The following is a 26,411-nucleotide window of genomic DNA, read 5'->3' as shown; positions in this document are numbered from 1 at the left end:
ATACCTTTATACTAGGTGGTACAGCCTTGCACTGGTTAGCATGTCATCCCTGTGCATCTGCCTTCTCTCTAGGTACTCCAGCTTCTCCCCACACTCCAAAGACATGCATGTTAGGTTAAGTAGTGGTTTTAAATTAGCCATATATGGGAATGTGTTACTCCTGTGTCCAGCAGGTCCCCTGGATGCTTGTCTTGGTTATTATCGGGTATCATTAAATCATGGATGATTTAAATCAATTTGAAAAACTGGATAGCATTAGTGGGACATTGCAGTGCTGTCACTGTGTTTGGCCTGAAGCACTTTCTAAATAAGTTTAAGAGAGTTAAAGTGAATGTAATATGGTGGAAAATGCCAAGAGCAATTGCTTTAAAGGCCGTAGTCACAGAAACTAATTCCATTGATTTGGATTAAGTTGGATTTTGACTCCACTCCACAAAGAAATAAGCATCAGACAGTCCCAGACAAAAGTCATTAAAAAAAAAACCCTAAAAATGGATATGATACATTTGAGATAATAAATAAATACAAAAAATGCAAGAAGCACATTTTCACTAATATGAAGTTAACCATAGTAATTATTTTCCTAGGCAAAAGACAAATAAGACATGTGGGATTTTTAGTTGTTCTTCATGTGAAATCTGTGTAATTCATGTCAGTGCTACCACCTCCTTACTCCTATGCTGTTCCTTGACACTCTAAGTACAATTTGTGTCCATGAAGAGGAATGAATAGATTACTATTTTAAAAGCTGCCACCATTCAGACTGTGTTAAAGCCATTCTTCAATCCGTGTACTTAAAAAATGAAAAATATAAAAAGCGTGTTGAAACCATGCATCAAAGCTTAAACGTAGTTACTGTTTCATAAACTGCCATTTTACTGTTTTGTGTAGCAAAGCCACTTGGCTCACAACACTGAGGCACAATGAATACTATAATAGTATTCAGTTTGAAATGTGAAAAAAACTAAAAAACATAGTACTTATAGAAAAAAAATGATATAACAACATCTAACGTCTTCTTCTTAGAAGTCTGAATTGCTGGTGTAAAGACCCATTGACTGAGCTCTTCCAATCAATATATGCATTCATCTATTAGCTACAGTGTTTTGCTTTAGTTTCTGATCCAGAAAGGTAAATACAAACTAAAATAGAATAAAATTTCGCGGAAGCAGCATCTTCCAGGAATTTTATTTCCTGGTGTTTTTTTATTTTTGAGTATCTTAGTAGAACAGTCCACAATGTCTTTTGGAAATACTAGTAAGTATTGCACATAATGCCTCATCAAGTGCTTATCTCCGAATGAAAATGATATAATGTGATGAAATTCAAAGGCTCCTGATATAAATGACAAAAACATCACACTTTGGTTGTTTTTGGACTAACTAAGAAATAGATTATTTGTCACTCTTCTTGTCTGATACGTAGAATAAAGTTTTCAAGAAAAGAAGATTTTTCTTTTTTTCCTTGTGTTGATTTTTTCCCAGTATTTCTAGTCCCTATTATTTATTTGTAGGAACTACACTTAACAGTAATAGTCGATACATTTATAAGCTAACAGATATATTATGTGTTTGAAATTTGAACTGATTTGAGGAGTATGAACCTGGAGCAACAGAGCTTAAGTAAAATATTTTACTTTACACAAAGTCAGAAAGGAAAGTAAGGTGGATGTGAAAGTTTGTACATTATTGCAAGGCTGTGGTTGTGATAACTTTTGAGGGATCACATCGCCCCAGTATTCAAATATGTTCATAACCAACTTCCTAAACTTGTCTTCCCCATAACAGCAGAGGTTATTTTGACCTCTGCTGAACAATCTGTACTCAGACCAAAAAGTCTTTTAATATTCTAACAAGAAAATCCTTTAAGAATTCAATCACACTCTAACCTCCTCCAGAACAAATCTTAAAGGCACTGCTTAAGAACTAGAAAAGAAAAGATTAGGATCATATTGTAAAGAACTTGGATCTGAAGAACGGAGTTAGGAATTTCTGAGTTATGGGTATTCAGAGCGATATCCTAGAAAGCTTCCAGTATCCATTGGGATTAACTATCCAAGTACTGTATCATTGGCACCATTATTCACTGATTGAAATGCAACAAAGACGAAAGCTCACTCTCTGTACTTCATTTGATGCCATCTTCAAAGAATGTTTGATGTCTTTTGATTTTACAGTAATGCCACCCATGACCCCACCTTTGCAAATACTTACTGATATGCAATAAAGTGCTATTTTGATATTAAATCTGATATTGCACTCAGCAGTGTGTCCCACAGTAGAAACTTGGCTTTCTCTTTGAACACACAGACTGTCTCATTTTCTTCCAGCCCAGTACCATACACAAGTGTATCTCACACACAACTTGAATGTTAAAGTAATCATTGAAACAGATGGCATTACTTGGATGCAAATAGAATGCCAAGAAATTGTTTGAACATGCTGAGTGCAAACTGTTTTATCACAGACAGGAATCTGATCATTGGGCTGTTTTTTTTTTTAGTTTTTTTTTTTTAGAATGCTTATATGGTCAAATCACACATCAAGACACTATCCCATATTACATCAACACGTGGCAATAACATATTTCCATCCCAAGGACATGTGCTCCTTCAGATGTTCAAATCTGAAACTGCTTTCTCAAACTATAGCTAGTGTTGATGATGCGCATTATATCATTTTAATATATTCACATTTTCTTTTTGTCTTACTGCTCTCTGCATTTCCTTCTGTAAAATGTCTGTAATTTTACCTTTTCTGTCATTTTTTGACATCCACATCTTGTATGATTAAAGGCTAAAGAAATATTCTTGAAATACAGAAAGCACACTAGTCTCTTTTTCATGCTTTTACTGTACTTTGAGATAGTAAGAGAACTGTTGTTGTCAACAAAAATCAAGGACCATCTAGTGTGAATGAGAATGAAGGTAATAATGAAAGAGAGAATAATTCATGCATTAGCTGGAAACCTTCTTGACACATTTGAATCATGAAAGTCATTTACTAGAAAGGCCAATATTGTAAAGGGAGATGAAAGTCTTATATGAATGCTTGCCCAGCTTGCTTCTCTTATATGGCTTTAGTAAAGAGAGATTTATATCCTCCCTCTGAAGCTTCCAGGAGTGTCATATTTGTCTGTTTTTTTCCTCCACACTGTCATATTCAGACTATATTGACTTGCGTGTTTTCTCAGTATGAATGCTTCTCCAATGATATTGTGTCTTTAGACAAATGGATGGCCATCTATATCCATCCATCTACCCACTGTTCCATATTGCCTAACAAAGAACCTTATTAAAAGTAGATGTTAGTTTTTTTTTTTTAATCAGCCTGTATTGTATATTCTAGGTTAAACACAGGAAGTCATTTAAACGAAAACGAAATAAAACGAATGAATAAAAATAGAGAATTCTGGTGAGATTAAAAAAAAAAAAAACAGTTAATGCACTTATGTAGCCATGGTGACCAGGACCAGTCGCTAATCAACATGATGCTAAACTAATCAATAGACTGGCTCATGTAAACTCTTTTCCACATCACAGGCCTTATCCTTCTTAAGAAGAGTAAGATTAAGGCACCGTTTAAAACAGGCATTCCAGTCATAGGATAATACACATGGAAGTGCATGTTTTACCCAGTATGTAAATGAGATACATTTGTTACTCTGATTCACTGATTGCTCAAATTTTTAGATTGCTCCATATTGCACTTACTCTTTCCACAATTTACAACAGGCTGGCAGATGCTTAAAAATAATGACCAAGTGACAGAATAAACAGAAATAAATTTCAGACTTGGAAATTATTAAACTAGCAAATATTATCAGCAGTTTTACTTCTGTTTATCTTAGCAGCAGGCAAATAAGTGTATTTTATAAACATTGACATAAAACATGAACTTAAAGCTAGAGGGATTATTTTTTATTGTATTTTGTTTTGAATATTTAGGTCTGAAATACCTATTTGAATTGAATGCTTCAGCAATTATCTGTGGTAGGAATGTTAACAAAAATGTTGATTGAAGCAGTAGCAGCGGCACACACAACATAAATGATGCATTGGAAGCCTCAATTCCAAATAAATTTGATGTACTTTATACATATCAGTGCACAGTGGGGTTAAAAAATATCTCTCTCGCGCGCGCTCTCCTTTCTCTCGCCAATTATATTCATTAAATAAATTTAGCGATTTTTTTTTTTTAATGTTCATGTAAAAATGTGGAAATCTCACTTATGGCTTGATCCTTTTCCTTGGTTGTGTTAGAAAATTATTTTCCAAGGACCATTGCTATTGAAAAACTGACATAAAATCAACAGATGGCATCATGCATGAATCTCAATTTCCATATCAGAGCACTTTCTACACTCCCCGGATGGATGGCTACGCAGTATATGGAAAGCACTGATCATCAGAAGCCTTAGATTAGACATGAAACAGAACAAATATGCAGTAGTTGTACAAATTTGTCTCCAAATATGCATTAATCATAACATTAGCGGTTTTTCCCATGGTTAAAAAAAATAAATGGAGGGAAATAAAGTCTCTGATTTGTCAATCTGGAGAAATAGAGATGCCAGGATTTCAGCAGTTAGCAAAGCCGTGACAAATTTGCAATCTCTGGAGATTTGGTTTTATCCAAAAGAAGTTATTTTATGACTTCTTAAGTTTGTTATTATTGACTGCATCATCTAGAATCAAAGGAGAGGCATTTTACTAAGTTTTAACTATAGAAATAAGGCAACATGGGGAAAAAAAGCATAATTTTATACCTTTGAGTCTGTATTGTTAACATCTGCTGTCTAATTTAAAACTAAAAAAAGGACTTGTGAACATTTTGTTCCTTCTTTGGAGTGTTTTTTAAGGATGGTATACATCACATCTTATTTTCCACTTGTCTCAATATATAATGATGAATGGCATTATTAAATTTGGAACCAAATACTTGGTATTTATACTGCGTAGTCCTGTTCACTCTACAGTTACCCCACAAAAGATGAATTTTCATGTCAGCACAGACGAGTTGAAGACAGGGAAGTAACAATCTCTTAACAAAAGAACAAGTGGAAAAAAGCAGCAACAAAATAGAACAATGCAGTGAAATTCCTTGAACACTGTTATGGTGCCATGCTGATATTTGTGCAGGAAATATTTGTATATAAAATTATAAAGACCACATGTTGTAATAGTGACATTAGGTAATGAGCAATCAAAGTCAGTGCTTATTTAATTGTTTCAATGACTGATCGGTCGACTACAAAGTGCACAACTACCAGTGTTGGAAGGAAAAAGTAATTAGTTATAGTTACTTCTTCAAAAAAGTAACTGAGTTACACTATTATAAAACTACCTAATTACTAGGAAAAGTAACTATTGTGTTACTTAAAAAAAAAAAGTTTAACCCTCTGGGGCCCAGGGTATAATTGGCTGTTTTTTTTTCTCTATCATTGATTTTACCTCTGCATTTCACCTTTAAAAACTATTTATCTTGCCTTGTTTGGTATCATTCTTTTCAGCACAACCTCACACGTTTAAATTTGATGTTTTTTTTCATTTTGACATACTATATTAACACAATTCATATAAAATCAGACAAAAAAAACAGTAGAAAAAAAGTTACATTTTTTACTGTAACAACCACAAATATGTTTAACAAATCATTTTCATAACTTGAAATGCAAATATACACTGTAAATTTTAAAAACCTATGCAAAAGTTTTGCAAACAACAAAGTTATATGCAACTATTTACCTAAAGATGCAGCCAAGGCATTTTTTTTATAACCATTTCAAACTATTTACAGAGCATTGAGGTGTTCTGCATCAAATAAGAAGTTTTACAAAGGATCTGTGCCACTCCAAAAAATTATGTCCACTAAGACAGAGGAGCACATCACAAGCCTGATATCTGCAGGCCTGAATGCAAGAAGCGTATAACTCCTCCTGTTTTCCACCTGGAGACAGCGTTTACACTGCCTTTGGTGGCACTTAGACAGCCACTGTGACACTGAGTCGCTGCCTCATTGTTTTGACACACAAAACAAAACTATTGACTAGACTACACACTAACTACACAATCCAAACATGCCAAACGTCACAAATCTCTCACATCTCAAAACTCACTGTCTCTCTTGTCGACGTCACTCCTAAAACTTCACCCTCTTCCTAAACAACGGCACATGTTTCCATATAATTTTTTGATTGGTCGACATGCTACATTTTCCACCAATAGTAAAGGGGTGTTTTTTGTTTTCTTAAAATTGACTAAAGTATTTATGAAAAAACATTTTGTATATTTTTTTTATCATGACTCTGGTTTCACGTGACCTATCAACACAATTTAAAAACTGGTATATCTCAGTTCAGTTTAGTTAACTAAGCTCCATAAACACACCGGTGTGCTTATGGAGTGAACCCTAACCCAAAAGCAGACACGGGAGAAGTGAACTGATGCTCAAACAAAAAGCGAGCCATTTATTTCAGGCTGGTGTCCAAAAACAGAAAAACAAGGCAAGGTGGACAAGGGCATAACTAAACTAAAACCTAAACTGGGAAAGAACTAAACTAACTATGAAAACACTGACGAGAGACAAGAACATGAAACTGAACAGGAACATGCAAAACATAAACATGAAAAAGTCTAAACATGAGCATGCAAATGAAACTGAAACTTGGCAGTAGCAAAAACAAAAGGAACAGCTAGAGACAGAGGACTTAAATACACAAGAGGGTAATGAGAGAAGTGGAAACACCTGGGGAGACACAGCTGACACAAATGATCATGACGCCAAAGGAAAAAGTAAAACAAAAAGAGAAACAAAACAGTTGCCGACATGTCTATTCCATCAGATTTGTAATCAAATTAAAGAGAAGCTTAAATGCAAAAAGATAAAATTGGTTCTGATTCTTTGATATATGTCTGCTGTTTATTGTCTTTAAGCTGCTTTGTTAAATGTCTCTTAGGTCTCTTTGCCAGTCAGTCCCCACTTTGTGTGGGATTAGCTTTGCTATTCAATATCAAGCCAATGCATGTTTGGTGGAACATGTTGAGAAACAGGCTAAAAATGCTTGTTTAAGTTCATCTGTCTGGGCCTGCAGAGCTCCCTCCCTTTGTCTCTGTCTAATTATATGAGATCTGCAAGCTGCCATTTGGTGGTATCGATTTGTGCTACCAGTTACACACAAGGCTCTGGCCCCTCTAGATAATGTCTGTGGAGTGTTTGCCCACACTGTGTAGTAATTATTGGCTTGCCAGCTCTGTTGTTCAGGATATGAATAAGTATCAACACTACAGGTAAGCCATTATCATCCATGATGTGTCTTTCTCCTGAGATTTTGCAACTCAGAGACAGAGCAGCAGAGAGAGAGAGACAAGTTTAGGAGCATGGCAAGCTCAAGGTGTTTATGTGTTTGGGAGAGACAGAGGCATATGAAAAGGCAGAGAGGGAGAAATCACAAAGTAATGTAGCATGTAATTCAGCCATATGTTAATATTCACCTGGGGGCAGAGGCAATACCAGAAGAACATATCTATGGAACTCTGATGCCATGATTTTCCATGGCAACAGGTGGAGCTAGAAATATTAATGCCTGTCATTGTGGACCATGACATTTATCTTAAAAACACATGAGAGGAGAGAGGAGTCAATAAGTTAACTCTATTACATTTTATTCAGCACGCTTGCCTCATTCATCATTTACCTGACTTGAATTTCCTTTAATGGATGATGATGATGATGATAAAGGAATCCTTCTGGAATCCTACCTTATATTATATTGATACTAATGTACTTTAAATGCACTTATACGGTTGTTACTTTTTCAGTTGTACGAGCTAAATGCAGGTGACAGCAACTGAATATGAAAATATGGCTCAAAAAGAGGGAGTGTTTACTCAGTCATAATAATTTTCATTTCCAGTTAGTGTTGATATGCTAGTTTACATGTAAAACTCTTTTTCAGCAGTCTTTAATGAGCAAATTTTTATCATCACATTATTTTCAACAACAAAAATTGTCGTGATGTGTGCTGTGGCAGGCAGGAGATTGGACCCAAAAGGACTCGCAGGACACAAAGGGATGAACTAAAAGAGGCAGCTTTTATTGCAGTGTGAAAAACTCAAATACAGAAAACAAAAACAAATAATAACTATAGCTAACAAACTAAGGACAAAAGGAACTGGAAAAAAAGAAACCAGAACTAGGAACTATGGAGACCAGGAACATGAAGGAAACGCACAGCACTGAGGAGATATGACGTGACAACGAGCAAGGGAAGACTGAGAACTAAAATACACAGGCAGAAACATGAGAGGACGGGGGATATGTGGAAACACAGCTGAGACAAATCAGACATAATGAGACAAAGGAAAGCAAAACTAGATACACTGACACTGGACAAGGACTATCAAAATAAAACAGGAAACACAGAGACCGAAACTCCGACTTAGGACACACAAGCTTAACACAACAACTGGGGACAATTTGCAGTATCCACCACTCAGTGACAGAATTAACATTATGCACCAATTAAGGAAGAAATTTTCTCCCAATGTGACTGATCACTAAAAAAATGAAAAATTAAAGTTTGTTCCCTTATCTGCCTCTTTATGGAGATTTGTTTTTATTTCAATTCACCTAAAGGCACTTTATATTGTAGGGTAGAGACCATACAATAATAGAATAAGTGCATGTATTAGTGTAATTGACACTCTGAGAATTACTTTAATGTTTGCAGCGTTATTTTGCCCATAATACAAAGAATAATTGATGAATCCCAGATATTCCTACCACCACCATAGTATACGGGTGAAAGACATAGCATCTTAGATCTGTAGGTTCTCACTCATCCAGGTCATGGTAGTCTAAGGAGCTTGAAAAGAAGGCGATTGAACTTCTCTAAGTTGTTTATTTTTTGTTTTGTTTTGTTTTTTTAAGATGTTTCACCTCTTGTCCAATAGACTTGCCCTAACCCTAAAAAACACAGGATCATAATTTGTTTTTAACAGCGTTGCAAGTCTGCAATGTGGACACACTGAATCTGTGTTACGTTCTAGCAAGGGAAGGACCGCAGGGCTTCTGTTGCAAAGTGACTCAGCTTGTGACTTGGCAAGTGCAAGTACATGGCTTTGCTCTATAAAAAAGTCCTGCATGGTAGTCGTTGTGGCTCTGGGAAAACAGCTAGTATTAAACAAATCTGCTTTCTTAAGTGTGTGTGTACTTTGTTTGAGTGAATCCAGTGAGAGAAACAGAGCAAGCTATTTGTTTGACTCACCAATTGGCAAAGTAGAATATTGTGTTTATTAATGTGCCACATTTGAGGTTATATTTGAGCTGTGAAAATTACACCAGACTTGACTTTCTTGTCTTGATGGCCAAAATGTGCACTGTGAGACTTCGTCGTAGTAGTAAGACAACTATACTAAAAAAAAACACTCATTCAAAGTTCCTAATAACAAATCTGAGACTTTTTCTTAATGTTTTTTTGTCTGTTTCTTTTTTGTGTGTTTTTAAGGGGCGATGCATTGGGTTGACCGGGGTCTTTGTTTGTAGTAATATTACTTTTATTATTATTATTTGTATATTTCTCTTTGCATGTTTGAGTTTCCTTTGAGGTGCTGCTGTTCCCTTCCACATTCTTTCTTTTTTTTTTTTTAGATGGCTTCCATTTAATTAACCATAATTCCTGGGTTCATAATGCTGTCAATATGGTCTTCTGAAGTGTAAGTCCTTGTTAAAGGTGCCTTTATTGACTAGCTAAAGTGATCTAACATCCACAGATACACCTATGGATCACATAACCACCACCAGTGTTGGTCAAGTTACTTGAAAAAAGTAATCAGTAACTAATTACTGATTACTCCCCCCAAAAAGTAATCCCGTTACTTTACTGATTACTTATTTTCAAAAGTAATTAATTACTTAGTTACTTAGTTACTTAGTTACTTTTTAAAAACACGATTTACAACCTGAAGAGGTGATAAAGCGATAGATCTTTCAGCCCAATTCTACTTTTTCTACATAATCCATCATACAAAATGTAATCAAATGGAAAAGTCTCTTTTTAAAACTTGTTTTATCAGTTTTAATCTTTTAACTTTATGCATCAAGCAAAACATTTAATTATATGCAACATTCTCTGACTTGAATAAATTAGTTTAACATTTAAACCTATTTTCTACACATTCCAGCACATAAAATAAAATATTTTTTGTGTTTTCACTCACTCTTTCAAACAGATGCAAGTAAAACACAGCAGAAAATAAATAAAGTCAAAGACTCAGCGGTCCTTTTGCTCTATTTTCACCTGTAAAGCAGGAGCAGGGTAGGCGGAGGGTTACCCTGGTGCAGGTGTGCTGCGGTCAGTTGAAGAATCCGCGCGAGTGTCTCTGTGAGTTTCCCATCACGTCGTAGCTACTCGGGTGCTTGCTCGGAAGTTTAGGGGTTTTTTTCGCTGTAAAAAGAAGTTTTCTTCCCACGCACGATGGACGCTAATGTTTTTGTCACTTTTTATGGAATCAAACTCAAAGTAAGGTCAGTACTTCCACACTTTAAACGCTGCACGCTCATACTCTCTCCCGCACTCGATATATTATCCATTGTTGATCTGCACACAGCTGCTGTCACCAACGTCGCACTTGCTTACGTCACTGTCATGAGACATTCTCGCAAAAAAAATCACGGTTTTAGTAACGCAGTAACGCAGCGTTCCTACGGGAAAGTAACGGTAATCTAATTACCGATTTTGCAATAGTAATCCCTTACTTTACTCGTTACTTGAAAAAAGTAATCAGATTACAGTAACGCGTTACAAGTAACGCGTTACTGCCCATCTCTGACCACCACTATGGCCTTCATTTTAGATTAAGATCACGTGTACATGCTGCATGGTTGTGCTCTGGCAGAGGTGGGTCGAGTACCCAAAAATTGCACTCAAGTAAGAGTAGCATTACTTTAAAATATTATTACTCAAGTAAAAGTGAAAAATAGTTGTCAAAAAAGTTACTCAAGTAAGAGTAAAAAAGTACTTGGCGAAAAGCCTACTCAAGTAGTGAGTAACTGTTTGAAATGTCCGATTTATTTTATAAATAAATGCTATCAGACAAACAAAAATAAATAAATATACAAATTGTAGTATTTTCAAATAGAATATATGTAAAAACATCAAAAAATAAGGCACAAAAATCCTAATTTCCAGATTTCAGTTTTTCACAACAAAGCTTTTTTCAGCAATACCTACAGTAAATAATATAAATATATAAACAGTGCAAACAATATACAGCGACAAGATATGCTGTAAACTTTATATTCATTTTTGCTCCAAATGGCACAGCAGCCTCAGAGAAAACATTAGAACGAGGCAACTTCAACATACAAGGCAGCTCAGTTTACCATAAATTGTATAAGTGCGCATTTATTTCTGCATATTTAGCAAAAATGTGCCATTTCTTCACTCAGTGAAGTGATGGTTAAGCTTCAGCAGCAGTTTGCTGTCAAGGTTCTTGCTGTGAAGCTGTAACTGTTTAGCAGTTAACAGGAGTCCTGCATGACTGAGAAGTCCTTCACAAGCTCCAGATGCAGGAAGAGTTATACTGATTTTAATCGACAGCTTCCTGATGTGAGGAAAGCCATGCAATAGATCCACACCTCCAGTGAATGGACATGAAAGGTACCTCTCCAGCTCCCCTGCTTCTGGCTTTCCTGACCCCATGGATCCATCATCTTAGTCGGTTAGGCTGTTGTTTGCGCTGGCCTCATCCAGCTCTGAGTCTAGGTGATGTCTGATGAAGTTGAGACCTGTGGAAAGATGTATGGTTTTCAATAGAATTAGCTCTGGTCATTATAGTGCTGTACACTGGCAAACTGCAGATGTTTGGCAGGAAGATTTGATCACACTGGAGATGTTTTTTACTAACTCTTGTCCAAAAACAAAATCTTGTCATTCATATCCCACACAAACAGTTTGCAATTAATTCCGGACTGCTAGCCAATAGATCATCCTGTTTGGCTGTTACTCTGGGCATCACTGTGTTTCTCGTCTTTTCCCATAACGTGATATAGCTCTATTTTTCTTTTGCCTGGGTGGCAGCTCTACGCTTCCGTATCCGAGGCTTTTCAATGTGGCCTCACAAAATTATCACGACTACAACAACCATGAAAAGAGTTGGATGGACATTGCTGATCAATTGCACCTGTCTGGTCAATGTTTTTCATTAGTAATTTAGCAAAGTTGATGGTGGTGGTGTGTGTGTGTGCCTGTGTGAGTGAAAGACAGAGAGAGGGAGAGCGAGGGACAGATTTTGTATGATAAGCTTCATGTTATGGACACACAGTTTGAGCACTCAAGTCGCATCAGAGCACCAGGCCGTATAGTGTGAGACCCTGCATCGTGATCTATGAACTTCTAACCCCTGACATTCAATTGTACAGTTTGAGCAGGAGCTGAATAACGCGACTGAAAAAAAAATCGCAGTGTTTGTCCAGCTTAATGCAGACTGTTTAAACTAAACAAGCTGCTGTTTCACATAATAAATCATGTCTCAAGAGGGCACGCAGCATCCTACGGGACTGCACACACCCAGGACACCGGGTGTTTAAGCTGCTGCCGTCTGGCAGGAGGTTCAGGCTGCTGAGGTCCCGAACAAATAGACTCAAGGACAGCTTTTACAACAGGGCAATAGCCCTGATCAATGTAAATAGCTGACCTGACTGGATACCTCCCTGGACTTTTTAGGGGGAGGTAACAATGTTTAAAACGATAACAATAATATTTATATTTATAACAAGGTGCAATAATAATTAATGTGCAATAATAACAGTGTGCAATACACATACACTTATTCTTCTTTTTTATACTAAGTTAATATACTGTGTTGTGTTGTTTGTTACGTTGTGATGTGTCATATCGTGTCGTGTTGTGTTATATGTAGTGCCGACGTAGGACAGTTTTTCCAATTTCATTGTACTACTGTGCTATGTATGACTGTGCAATGACAATAAAGAGTTATCTTATCTTATCTTATCTTATCTTATCTTATGTCACCCGCAGTATTGCCTTCTGTTTTAACAGTTAAAGCAGTAGAGACGAGCTGTTTGCATGTGCGTGGGACTCTAGCGTCATTAACCAGGCTAGCTGTTAGCGAAACATTCTTTGTATCTGAGGCCAAGGGTGTTCATCCTCTTCAGCTCTAGTGTAGACAACTAGCTCTGCCATGTTTTCATATGTTTCTTCTTTCCGTGTGTCCGCTACTTTGAAACGCTTGGGCGGCCACAGTTTGGTAAAACAGTTACCGGAAACTCCACTGGCGGCATATTATCTAGTGTGTTAAACTTTTTTTTTTTAAGTAACGAGTCGAATTTTGCAAATGTAGCGGAGTAAAAGTACAGTTTCTTCTTTACAAATGTACTCAAGTAAAAGTAAAAAGTAAAAGTACATTTTTTTTCAAAAACTTACTCAAGTAAATGTAACTCTTTACTACCCACCTCTGTGCTCTGGACATGGTTGTATCTTTTTTATGATTAATTTTTCACTTTACACAGTGGAGTAACCAGGCCATCAATCTAAATGAAACGAAATAAGACCAGAAACATAAGCAAAATGAGACCCATATATCAATACATTTTTTTTTCTTCGTGATTTTCTGTTTTTGGCAACATTTCTAATTTTTCCATAGCTATTGGATTCATCTAATGCACCATTAGTTGAGCCCACTATAGTGAGGTTTGCATGATAGTAGATGTCCAGTTTTAGGCGACTGTGCCTCCAACCTTATGGCAATGTTGGAATAATCACATATGTAAAAAAAAAAATCAGAATAAAACTTTAAAGATGAAAGACTGTAATTTAGACTGCTATAAAGTTAAAGTCACTTGAAGCAACTCAAAGTTTGGATTTGCACTTCTGACTTTGCGTGGTCTATCCTCCATCCCACTTGTGAGTAATTTTTAATTTGTTTTGGCAGGGGGATCTACTATCCATCCCACTTTCTTCCTCTTCCAAGCAGAAATACAATATTTTAATATTGTTTTCTAGTCACATTGCAAGTGGCAGAGATCAAGTGACTGTTTGTGCCAACAGCTTTTTGTGGTATGGTGGAACAGAAGAGTAATACCTGCAAGCAATCTTTACATTTCATAAAGAACACTACAGTACATGCCCTTCACATTTTTTGGCAACAGCTGTTAGGTATTCACTCAAGTTCTTCATATTAATTGTCTATTTGCTGAAGTAGTCAGAATTGAAGGCATTCTTCCTTTGAAATGGAAGATTGTTTATTGTATAAATGCATAGATTGCATGTATTGCAGGAATCCTTGAATATGGAGAAAACTTCTGATTGGATATCACTGAGACGTCCTCCTTTACTTTACCCACAACCTGACATGAACATTTGTCTTGATAAAAGAACAACAAGCAGTACGTTTGAATTTTACCCAAATGTTTTTTTTTCCACAGAGAAAGTAATTGTACTTATTGTGTGTGTGTGTGTGTGTGTGTGTGTGTGTGTGTGTGTGTGTGTGTGTGTGTGTGTGTGTGTGTGTGTGTGTGTAGGTGAGTGAACCAAATACAATGCCTCAAGGTCTTTTCAAATTGAAAATGTAATGACCCCCAAAAACGTTGTCCTTCAGTGTGGTATAAAGTAACACTGGTTGAATATTTTTAACCATACTATAACATTTAAACCAGTCTAGGCTAGAGCTGATATAGATTTAACATATAGATTTAACAAACTTTATTTACATCATATTGCATATAACATATGATATTATCCACAAGGTTTTACAATTGCTACAAGTTTTTTTTTACCTGACAGCTGTTTTTGAACTGCTAATTTAAAACAAAAAAAAGGTATATTTCTGATCCAGACTTACTGGAATTGCTTAGAAGACATCATCTTACCCTTAGCTGATTTATTAGAGGGTTTAAAAAGGTTAAAAAGTAATCATGAAGTAGCCATTTAGTAACTAAGCCGAGTGCAGAGGTGGCAAATTATGTTCTGGTCATCCGCTGTTTAATGGTCAGAGTTTTTTATCCCGTGTCACATCTGGCTCCATATTCTATTCCTCTTCTTACTAATCACTTTAAAATATTGTTAGCCTGCCCATTAGGCATTAACACAAGCAGCTCTTTTGAATGCTATCATTTACCAGGCATTGATTCCCATTGTCTTACTTAACCAGGCTGTAAATGACCTTTCAAGGAGAAAGATGATTAAGGTGATCAAGAGGGAGCCTCATGGTGTTGAATTATTTTCAACCTCTCAAGGTTATACCTTATAGCAGCCAAATAAAGACTACCTAATAACACCTAATGTTGCATGTTTCCTTTCCACTTGTGCTTTTTTTAAGCTTACATTGGGATTTTGGCATGTAAGAAGTCAAAGGCATAGGATTGACTTTTAATGAGAGCCTTCTGAACAGTTTTCTCTGCATCCGTATGCTTTTTAGCTCCTTTCACATATACAATTATAGATTCTTTTGAGACAGATTTATTGATTGATTGAATCACCAACCAATGTGTAGTTTAGCCTTAATGTTATAATGATGATTTACACATTATTAAAGTCAAGTATGATTAATGGTTGGATTACTTACATCAGCTAGGTGTCAATGAGAGTCTTTACAGGGGGATTTTTACCTACTAAAGCTATTAAAATCATGTTACACAGACTACATGACATACTGGATAATGTTGATTGTATTCACCCATCACTGTTTACTGCAGATGTTACAAATGCAAATGCAGCTCACTAGCAATTCATAGTACCCCCCATGCCCTGTTTTTTCATACTTTTTTATATTGGCAATAATATATACAAACCTGGCAGGTCTTCATAGACCTATACTCAGTTTAATACATTTAATACATTTTGAAATCTATTAAAAATTAAAAAAAAAAAAAGACTAAACGCAAGTATGTTAAAACTGCTATGGAAAGGTTCACACAATCTACACCTCAATCACTGCACTGAGTAAATGAATGAATCATTTTTCCAAAGTGAAACCACTGAAAAATGACATGGTCTTTATCTAACCTTAAATCTTGCTAAGTAAAAAAATGCAAACACAGATGTGCACTACTTATGTTTCTTTGGGGTTTAGTGGCCATTTACTGTTTTTTTCCCCTCTGTTTATCTGCCCTATGGCAGGCAGGTTGTGAATAGATGGCCCACTCGATCCCTTATGAGCCTGAGCAGAAATACAGCCACACAGAGGATTAGAGTGAGAGAGGATCGGCCGTCAGATCCAGATGCTGCAAATCTGCTCCCAGCCTCACATGTGAATAGGTATACCATTGTTTAGAACACTGCTTGTTTTGCAAGAACAGAGACATGGCCGTGGAGATAAATAAGCTGAAACTGAGGTTACACCAAATCTAAATCTGCTATGATACAGGATTACAAGGTTTATGTCATGCTTAAATCTTTATCCTCTGATTGTCACTCAAGATTTCCTCAGTAGCAAACTTACTAAGCCTTTAATGGTTGTGCATTAGCAGATAATTCTAACAGAAATATGGGAGCTGTGAAGAGATGTATAGCATGCTGATGATAACCAGAGATGGGCAGTAACGCATTACTGTAATCCGATTACTTTTTTCAAGTAACGAGTAAAGTAAGGGATTACTATTGCAAAAAAGGTAATTAGATTACTGTTACTTTCCCGTAAGCACGCTGCGTTACTAAAACCGTGATTTTTTTGCAAGAGTGTCTCATGACAATGATGTAAGCGAGTGAGACGTTCGTGACAACAGCTGTGTACAGATCAACAATGGATGATATAAGGAGTGCGGCAGAGAGTATGCCTGTGCAGTGTTTAAAGCGTGGAAGTACTGACCTTACTTTGAATTTGATTCTGTAAAAAGTGACAAAAACATTAGCGTCCGCTGCTCACTGCGTGGGAAGAAAACTTCTTTTTACAGCAAAAAAAATCCCCCTAAACTTCCAAGCAAGCACCGACAGTACACTGCCACGGGAATGTGAAACTCCCAGATCCTTCCACTAACCGCTACGACACACCTGCACCAGGGCAAACCTCCGCCTGCCCCACTCCTGCTATACAGGTGAAAATAGAGCAACAGGAGCGCTGACTCTTTGATTTTATTCATTTTCTGCTGTAAACACAAAAAACTATTTTATTTTATTTGCTGGAATATGCAGAAATTAGGTTTAAATGTTAAACAAATTTCTTCCAGTCAGAGAATGTTGCATATAATTTAATATTTGCTTGATGCGTAAAGTTAATGGATTAAAACTAATAAAACTAGTTTCAAAAATAGACTTTTTCATTTGATTACATTTTATATGATGGATTATGCAGAAAAAATAGAACTGGGCTGAAAGATCTATTGCTTTATTACCTATTCAGGTTGTAAATCATTTTTTAAAAAGAGTAACTAAGTAACTAAGTAACTAATTACTTTTGAAAATAAGTAATCAGTAAAGTAGCAGATTACTTTTCAGGGGAAGTAATCAGTAATTAGTTATTGATTACATTTTCAAGTAACTTGACCAACACTGATGATAACCTATTGTCATGTAACTGGTTTCATGGTTATGACTCAAATTGTGCTCGTTTTGGGTAATTTGATGAAGATTCTACATTGTACACTGTATTTTATTCCAAAGACACACTGTTGCACTAATGCAGCGATAGCTCTCTTACCATAATTACAACATGAAATGCCTTCAACACTCACATTAAGGTCTGTATGGAAAAATTATTGTTAATTTTTTTTCAGTGATCATCTTAATGTGACAGTCTACAGTGTCACTATTAACACTATTAACACTATCCGCTATTAAAAAAAAGTAATGTATGATTGTGCCAGAGGCACTTCACGTTTTGTGATGAGGGCATAAAAAATATTTATTCATCAGGGGATATCAAAATTATAATGGGTGATTGGGGAAACTGATGACTAATAAATTAAAGCTTAATTTCTGACATTAAAGTAGTGGGGATAGCTCAGGATTCAGCATGATAATCTGCCAAGTACAGTAAATAATATAGTTTTTATTTTAAGGATTTGAAAAACATTATTTGAAATAAATCAACACAACCAAACTTGCTAAAGAATGTGACTTTCAGATGCATAATTTGGATGGACTAAATCACATATCATCTATAACATAAATCTGTTTTTTTCCCTTATCACCTTTTTTTCCTTTCAAATTTTACACAGCATATTTCAGCTGCCTACATCATCTTTGCATCACTAAATTCTGATACTTAGCCATAATCCACAAAAGAAGTTACACACTGGCTAAAAGGAATACATAATTTCTTAATGCCCACGCATTCTGGCAACCAAACCTCACATAACCCTGAAAGTTTGTCAGACCATATTTGCTTGGGCTGTACTTTACTGCCCAAACAGTGGCAGAGAGTCAGTTGGCAATATGGTTGGCAACAACTCGTCTGCTGTCACTTATAAAATGGTCTCAAAGAGAAAACACTGAAAAAGTAAGAATGAATCTTTGATTTTGATAAGTTATTTGAGCCATAATCATGATGGGTATGGGGAGGTCAAAATGGCTAATTTTGTACATGAAAAATGATTTTGTTAATATTCACAAAAATGATGTTAGTTACTCATTTCCACTGTACATTATTTAAACTAAAAATAGAAGGTAGCTTAAGTTTACTTCTTTGCGAAAGGAGTTCATTGCTTATCAAAAAAACATATTGACTTCAATATATTCTGAACTTCTCAAACAAATTTTGGCACATGACAGTTTTATCCAGTATTTCAAAGGATGTAATATATGACTTTATTTTTTTTTTTTTATGTAATTTTTGGCACTATAACATATGGCACTGCTTAAATTATTTATATAATATGTTGGTTAAAATCCCTTTCCTTTCTTTTCTTTGCAAGCCTCCCTGAAATCAAAGAGATAGTCTGAGGAAGCTCTGCGAAAACGTGTGCTGTCCTCACTGGAAGTATGGTTGAATAGATATGCAGTGTGCATGTAGTGTTTAGCATCTTTTAAAAGACAGAAGCGCTTAGAAATATTTAATAACTTTATGTAAAATGCTTTTTATTGGGATCTCATTACAGATTTCATTAACCTCAACTGACTCAGAATTTGTAGTGTCTCTGCAATGAGAATAAGGGCTCTCATTAATTTATTTAGCCATTCATTCATTCCATAAGTACTTCTGTTCAACCAATGTTCAAAGCACATCTTGAGCCATAATAGAGGCAAAAAGTTTAAATGGTTGTCTGCTGAAGTTCAAACCAAGGGCCAGAAAGTAAGAAATGTGACTTAAATCATGGTTGTAAGTCAGGCAGATGTTTCTTAAACTGCTGATCTACAGAGTGCTTCTTTCTTTCCAAAAAAAAAGAGAGACAAAGAAAGCATGAAAGAAGGAATTGCTTCTTGCAAGGTAATAAAATGGACAGTGAGTGTATATAATTTGTGTGATAAATGTTCATGTTTTATCATTGTTAATATCAGTACACATGCTAACAGGTACCATTTGCACATGGCAACGCTCCAAGACATGATTTGTAATATATTGGTTATTTAATGATGAACTGATTTAATAACTAAGCCAGTTATTCAGTCCCTTCACTCTAGTATCACAGTTAGAACATTTTAGAGTTCATTATTTTAAACCATGGTTTTAATTTTTTTTGTTTTAATTCCAGATACATGAATGAATCAAAAACTGAGCAAAAACTGGTTAAAGATGGAAACTACAAATTCATTCTTCTAACATGAGCCTTATGGGCCAAAGGAAGCCACTGATAAGCGGTACAGTTAGAGATTAGTGAGGATCAAAGTGGACATTAAATAGGATGAGAAACACACTGATGCACTAATTATCAAGTCTGTGAAATATGATGAATTGCTTTGGATTTCAGAAACAACTTTACTGTGGCATTAGTAAAATATTTTCCATTGGCTCTACACGCTAACCCAATTCAAAACGATTTGTGACTGCAAAGGAGTAAATATGGATGTGGACAATTACACAAGTGATCAACTAGTGAAATATGCACAGGCCTGCAGTCTTGCCTTTCTGTCCTATCTCTCGCACACCTTAAAACATTATTTTATTGCTGCTGAGCCCTGTAGGAAATCACTTGTGATGTCTCGTACCCTCCAAAAACATCATGAATAATGAATGGAAGATCTCAAAATAAATAACACACATTATTAATGTATTCAGAGCCTCATTTAGAGGGGGCAGCTGTAGGTGCCACAGCACCCCTTTCTCACTAAATATGTGAGCATGTAGAATCACAAAGAACACTAAACAATGGGAAGGGTATTGTGCACTTCATCAAATCTGCAATGCAACTGAAAAATAACAAAACCAAATAATGGAGAAATGGGAATTTTAGAGCGAGGAGAAGTAGGGCGAACGTTGAGTGAAGAGTGTGTTGGAGTGGTCAAAAAACTCCTGGGCTTTCAATGGGCAGATGGCACACTCAACGTTTTAGGTCACACAAACACAATTTTCACCCACCATTTATTCTTTGTCTGTCCACAGAGGACAGATTTATAGTGCATGATCCTGTAAATATTCGCAAAAACGACAAGAATCTCACTGAAGATTTTTTTGGGGGTTCTGAGTTGTACCCAGTTCTCATGACCAGTGATCATTCTAAATATGAAGGTTAGATCAGAAAAAGAAACTGAGGTTTGCTGTTTGTGCAACCGTGAAGTAGGTGGTCAAGAGGTGAATGAGGACGCAACTTAAAAAATTTAGTCAGTCAAATGATTTCTTGCTTTTGTTGCTAGAGCTGCAGAATTACACATGGCTACCAACCTCTGAGGGTGTTTTTAGTCATCTGGCCTCTGGTTGTGCAGCGTCTTTGGGTCCTCTGGGTTATTAGGAGAATTCTTGTTTCTTGTTCTGGTGCTTGTTTAGTTTAAATCTTGGAATTTGGGAGCAAAGTAAAAATTCTGGACTTTGTGTCAAGTTGTCCTTATGCACTTTTGGTGGTGAGGTACAGCACATTTTGTGCCTGGTCTGAAATTGTGTTTAGGTGGGCTATGGAATGAAGCCAACAGCTACAAAAATGCCAGGGCTCAGAGTGTCCCAGCAAAGCATTTTATTCTGATAAAATGTTGAAAAACTTTTGTCACCGGTCACTGGTTTTGATATTTTGGCTGCTGAGTGTATAATCTATATAAAATGATACAGCTGCCAACATATGCATAATGTTTGGGCAACATTATATTATAGTTACATATGTCTACATTTTGTCCAGCCTGAGAAAAAGTTCAGGATGTAAAAACATTTTCTTTTGAGTGACTGAACGAGACACGAAGAAATACCCAACATGATTATAACATTATCTAATTGCATCCCAACACATGAATTATTCAGCTCCTGACAATGCAATATTGTCATGGAAAGGAAGAGATGTTTGTGTTAAGCTGCCACTGGCACTACTTTTTCCCTCTCTTCTTACAAAACAAAAACTTTTTTCCAAGGGCGTCATTGCAAAGCGATAATAAAAGGAAGAAAAATAAATAAAATAAAGGGCAATCATTTTGAAGCCTGCAACACCACTGTGTGTTTGTGTGTGTGTAATTCATATTGTTCTTGTTAGGCAATTATCATTTTTACAATGCCAAGGGTGACCATTAGTCTGTAAGGGAGCATTCCTTGCCCTTGTCACTCTGAGAATGACTGGCCCCACATGTCTTACTCTGTACTAAAGCCACCTTCACCTCTTGCCTGATATGTGGTCTACCAGTGGTCAGCTTGAGAACAGCTGATTGGCTTGTCCAGCCATAGATATTCCAACTCAAGCAGCACTGGTGTCCTGCTGTATGATGAAACACTATAGCTAACTTTGACCACAGAGAATGTTCCTGCATACTTGTATTATAATAATAAAAAACGTTAGAAAGATCAAAAGGAGTGAAATGATATTCTCTACTTAAACAAAGAATTAATGGCAAATGCCTTTAGTTTTGTTTTTGCAATTCACATCAAATGTGCAAAAATTATATTTGCTAAATTATACTAAATTGATTGAATTTCCCACACCTTTCTGCTTTTAGACACTCGACATTTTCACGTGGTATCATTTTTAAAATTGAATGTGCCAAAGCAAAACTAAATAAATAAATTGTGTAACTGTGCAAATAGCTACAGTTCGTTGTGATGGTTTAGTTAAGAATATGTCAAATGGCGTGCTTGAATACTCAAGCGATTTTATACATTAAAAGGTTTAATTCATGCTCTGAGGCAAATATGTAGCAAGAAGATTTTACTGAAAAGGGGGGTTTACTTAATGATGTCTCCCTCAACTGGAAAGCAAAGAGGGCGGTGCTCTTTACTACCATATGCCAGACACACAGACAGGCAGGTCGACAGTTATGAAGACAGATGAATGATGCAACGCCTTCAGCACTGAGGGAAATGAGATCAGATGTTGACAGCTAGATCGACAGATCCCTGGTCTGGCATTCAAATGTTTTCTCACATCTCTTATTGCATGGTTCATGAATGGATACACTCTACAAGATAAGACATACTGTAACTGGCCTATCTGTAAATAAATGCTTTGCTTTTTTCCCTTTGCTCTATTATACATGCTGTATAATATACCTGAGTTTAGCATATGTGCAGTACAGCAGGTTGCCTAAGATAAACGCTTCACAAGCAATAATCTTCCTGAAGACCTGAAGTCTTTGGTGTCAGCCGCCATGTTAAAAAACTGCATCGTGTAGGCCTATTTCATAATTCATGTACAACTCAGCCAGCATTTATAAATAAGTTCTAAGGTGCTGAAGCCTGTGAGGGAATATAACACATATTAATCGACCTCCAGAATTGTCAAAGGTGTTTCTTCTCTTATCTTTCATTCTCATTTACTTTGTTTTATTTGCAGTATAGCATAGGCCCCTCTCTCCTGATGATTCTTACAGCATTTTAAAATACAAATAGACATGATATAAATAACCCAATATAAACAAAATCTAGTCTGTCATGGGAGAGCAGTCCTATGCGACAATCTGCCCGAGGCCATCATCAGAATACCATACACCTAACAGCAGAAGCGAACCAGTAGGTGGCAGTGGCGTCCCATTTGCAAGATACACATGGGAGGAATCTGTCTGTCTCTGCGCTTAAGCTAAATCACTCTCTTTCTTTCTTCCTCTCTGTCGCTTGCTTGCTTGCTCGCCTGCTGGATGTTTTCTGCCACGCACGCACACACTAATAAACAACTATTTGTGTTTGTTTCCCCCTTTTTTAAACTGACCAGTGAATAAAAGGGGCGATGGTAAAGAATCGGTTAATGAATACCAGTCTTCAGGACGACATGAACGCACACGGTGAAATTTTAGAAGCTGTAGAAGTTCAAAGAGAGCACCATGAAGACTGAAAGAGAGGGAAAACAATATCTCCTGCCCTCGCTGCTCCAGTCCTGCGGTTGACGGCAGAGTCGATCCACCAGCAGTGACTGGCGGAACAGTCTCAGTTGGAGAAAGCAGCTTGTCAGTGGGAGTTAACCTACATGATGCCCCCTCCTGAACTTATCAATTCATCGTCCGTCCGTGCTGCGCCCGGCGTTTTATTTTGGTACGAAAATGCTGAGCGCACTGAGGCACAGTAAAGCGCACCGATGGATACAGCCTGCTTGCACGTCTTGGAACGGGTTATTTTGTGAAGCAGCCTAAAACACACGGCAGTCTACAAGAGAGAGAGAGGAAGCCTGGACTTGGACAACCACCCATTTGTGGATAATAACCCTAAAAAAAATTTAAACATTAAATAAAAAAAACCTTACCCCGCTGTGTGTCACATCAATGGAGAGGCGAGGGTCGAATATCCGAAATATACAGCGGGGGCGCAGAAGTGATGACAGCCTTTGATGAACCATAACTCCCGTCCAGACAAGGTGAGATCAAAGCTCCGTTCGGAAAACATGTAAGAATAGAGCTTTTGGTGTATAACGAAGGCTCTTCACACTTGGGAGCCGCTGCCTGAATTTGTGATGGGGTTTTAAAGGCTTCTGAAGGATACCGCCTGGAATTTTTTCTTCCGATGCTGCATCCCAGAATAACGAATTTCCCTCTTAAATATGGAGAACGGAGCAATCTGAAGAGAGAGATTATCTCTAATCGTGACAACTTTATCACTTCTCCAACCTACAGGATACCCTTTCAATCACTGTACTGCGGAACTTCTTTTTATCGGTAAAACCAGGAGGGGGAAGAGAAATAAGCATCTTGAAATCCGCACTGGGCTGTGCGGTGAAATTTAATCAGGGCTGATAGCTAAGAAGCAATAGGGACTTGATGAAAAGTTACATTTGACACGTAGGCGAGCAGTCGGGTTCTTAAAATAACCCCACCTTAACAGCTCAACGTGTGGATGATGGTCTACCGTAAGGTCTACATGAAAGGCTTTAAGAGCATATTATTGATATCAGAGAGAAAATAAAAAGTCGTCACTTGGAGAAAATCTTGGACCACAGTGGGCATCGCTTTGCCACGAGTTGTTTCAACAATGGCACTTGTGGGTGCCTTCTGAAATGTGCGTCTTGAAAAGGGAGGAAATATCGGATGCATTATCATCACTGTGAGAGTTAATTGCATTGCATCCGGACTAATGTTTGGATTACATACAAAGTCGTGTTGAGACGTGGAAGAAAATGAGTGTGAAAAGCAAAGGTAACAAAGGATTCTCCAAAACTGCCTGAGTATTGCGGATTTTTTTTTTCGATGCAGTTTTTGCGGAGGCAGCGGAAGAAGAGCTGTTCTTCGCCGGCGGAGATCTTCCAGACCTTGGCATTTCTCTGTAAATAAGTAAGTTATTGTTTATAATGTACTGGGAGGGAAAGCATATTTCTAAATGTCTTACTATTCTCTATAGTATAACTATCCTATTCAGCCCTTTCGCTCTGTTGGATGTCAAAATGCGGAAGTTTATCTTCGCTGTTTGATGATTGATATGTACAAAATCAGCACGCAGCGCTCCCGAGGTTTTGCCATTTATATTACTTATACTGCGACCTCTAACGAAGAGATATTTAATTGTAGGGTGATTCAGAGCATCATGGAATGACGCGCGCTTTCGCATTGGTGTGCTTGTTTTAACTGCGCGTCTTCGAGTGCGCAGTATCAAGATTAGATGTCTTAAACTCTTAAAAGAAAAAGGGAGAGACCGATTTGAGCCTCTAAATTAAACAGGTAAAGAAGAATCTTTGTGAATGGAAGTGCACTTAAAGCATCTGATTTTGGTTTTTCACACTGTAACGTGACTAAACGGGGACACGCCACCTGCAATCCCTACACCCGCCTATCAATCCATCCAGTCTGTACTTCTGTGCGCTCAACCTACTTTCAGTATAGGAAAGTCTGCCATGTTTTAGCACGTGTTCTTGTACGCTACAGCAACCGCGAAAAATCCTTAACATGACCCAAAACATGTTCAAGTTAGATTTGAAAATCCAAGCTTTGGATGACCTAGCTGACGATTGATTAATGACCAAATATTGTGTTTTCTTCCTCTCCACCCTCCCCCTTCTTTTCTCGGGGTCACTTACACAAAAAGCACTTGTTCACCGCCCTCCGTGGTAGCCGGAGAGGGAGCTGTCCTTTCTCCTGGTGCTGAAATTAAAAGTGGCGGCAGTCACTCATCCTCTACTCAGCTGGAAAAGGCATAGATGTTATAGATAATGGCTCAAGAATCACAACCACTAAAAAGGCTGAAGAATATCCTTGACTGTGTGCAACTAAGCAACAGATGTGATATTGGCGAAGTTCATAGCATTTCATGTGGCACAACATGTTTTGTAAATCATTTTGTAATCTGACTCATTTTACCTGCTCCTCGAATTAAAGATTAAACATTTTATTAAAGTATCAACCCCAGCACATATACATACACCACACCCACAACTCATAAAATATGCAGATAAGTACATGAAGTGCCACTGGTTGTGTGTTATGTTGGTGGTGGGCTTAAAAATAGATGTTTGTCAAGAAGGTGACAAACCAGTGTTGGTGGTAAAAGCATAAATAGAGGTGGCTGTCACTCTTGAGACAAAGAATAAATTGCATCTCTCACCTGTGAAAGTGAGAAACATGGCAGACATTATTCACCCACTTGAAAGGAAAGCCCTCCATATGATGGAGTGGCATCACCTTGGGGAGACAAATTAGACTGCTGATTTTATGTTTTTGCCCTGTCAGAGGCTTATGCAAGATAAATCCCCCCTACATTTTCCCAAGTTTGCTGATGTTTGTTGGCAGCTGGTACAGAGTGATTCATAGTAATAAGCAGAGAGACTCTTCCTCCTCCCCATTTAACACTACTCAAACCTTTTTTTCATCCCCGTGGAGATTTTCTTGGAGAGGGAAATGGGTTGTAGCTATGGGTTGTAAGGATCCAGCCAAAATAAGGAGCAAATGGGTTTGAAACTGACTGATTCACTGGG

At 37.0% G+C, this 26,411-nt stretch overlaps 1 protein-coding gene and 1 long non-coding RNA gene across 2 annotated transcripts in view; one reads left to right on the top strand and one right to left on the bottom strand.

The window, feature by feature from the left end:
- The window catches only part of LOC145430202 (uncharacterized), a 35,765-nt gene extending 11,696 nt beyond the window's left edge, over nt 1-24,069 (bottom strand). Inside the window, exons 1-2 of the long non-coding RNA XR_013910665.1 lie at nt 23,757-24,069; nt 11,666-11,789 (exon numbers count right to left, since the gene is read on the bottom strand). This is a non-coding gene — a long non-coding RNA (uncharacterized LOC145430202). The remainder of the gene's footprint in view (nt 1-11,665; nt 11,790-23,756) is intronic.
- A 573-nt stretch (nt 24,070-24,642) lies between these two features.
- Nucleotides 24,643-26,411, top strand: part of LOC113027021 (leucine-rich repeat-containing protein 4C-like) — a 48,172-nt gene continuing 46,403 nt past the window's right edge. Inside the window, exon 1 of the mRNA XM_080304859.1 lies at nt 24,643-24,777. The gene's annotated coding sequence lies outside the window, so the exon portion shown is untranslated. The remainder of the gene's footprint in view (nt 24,778-26,411) is intronic.

Source organism: Astatotilapia calliptera, chromosome 7, assembly GCF_964374335.1.
Source record: "Astatotilapia calliptera chromosome 7, fAstCal68.1, whole genome shotgun sequence".
Lineage (NCBI taxonomy): Eukaryota > Metazoa > Chordata > Actinopteri > Cichliformes > Cichlidae > Astatotilapia > Astatotilapia calliptera.
The sequence above is the reverse complement of the archived record's forward strand: the minus strand, read 5'-3'. Positions and strand labels throughout refer to the sequence as shown.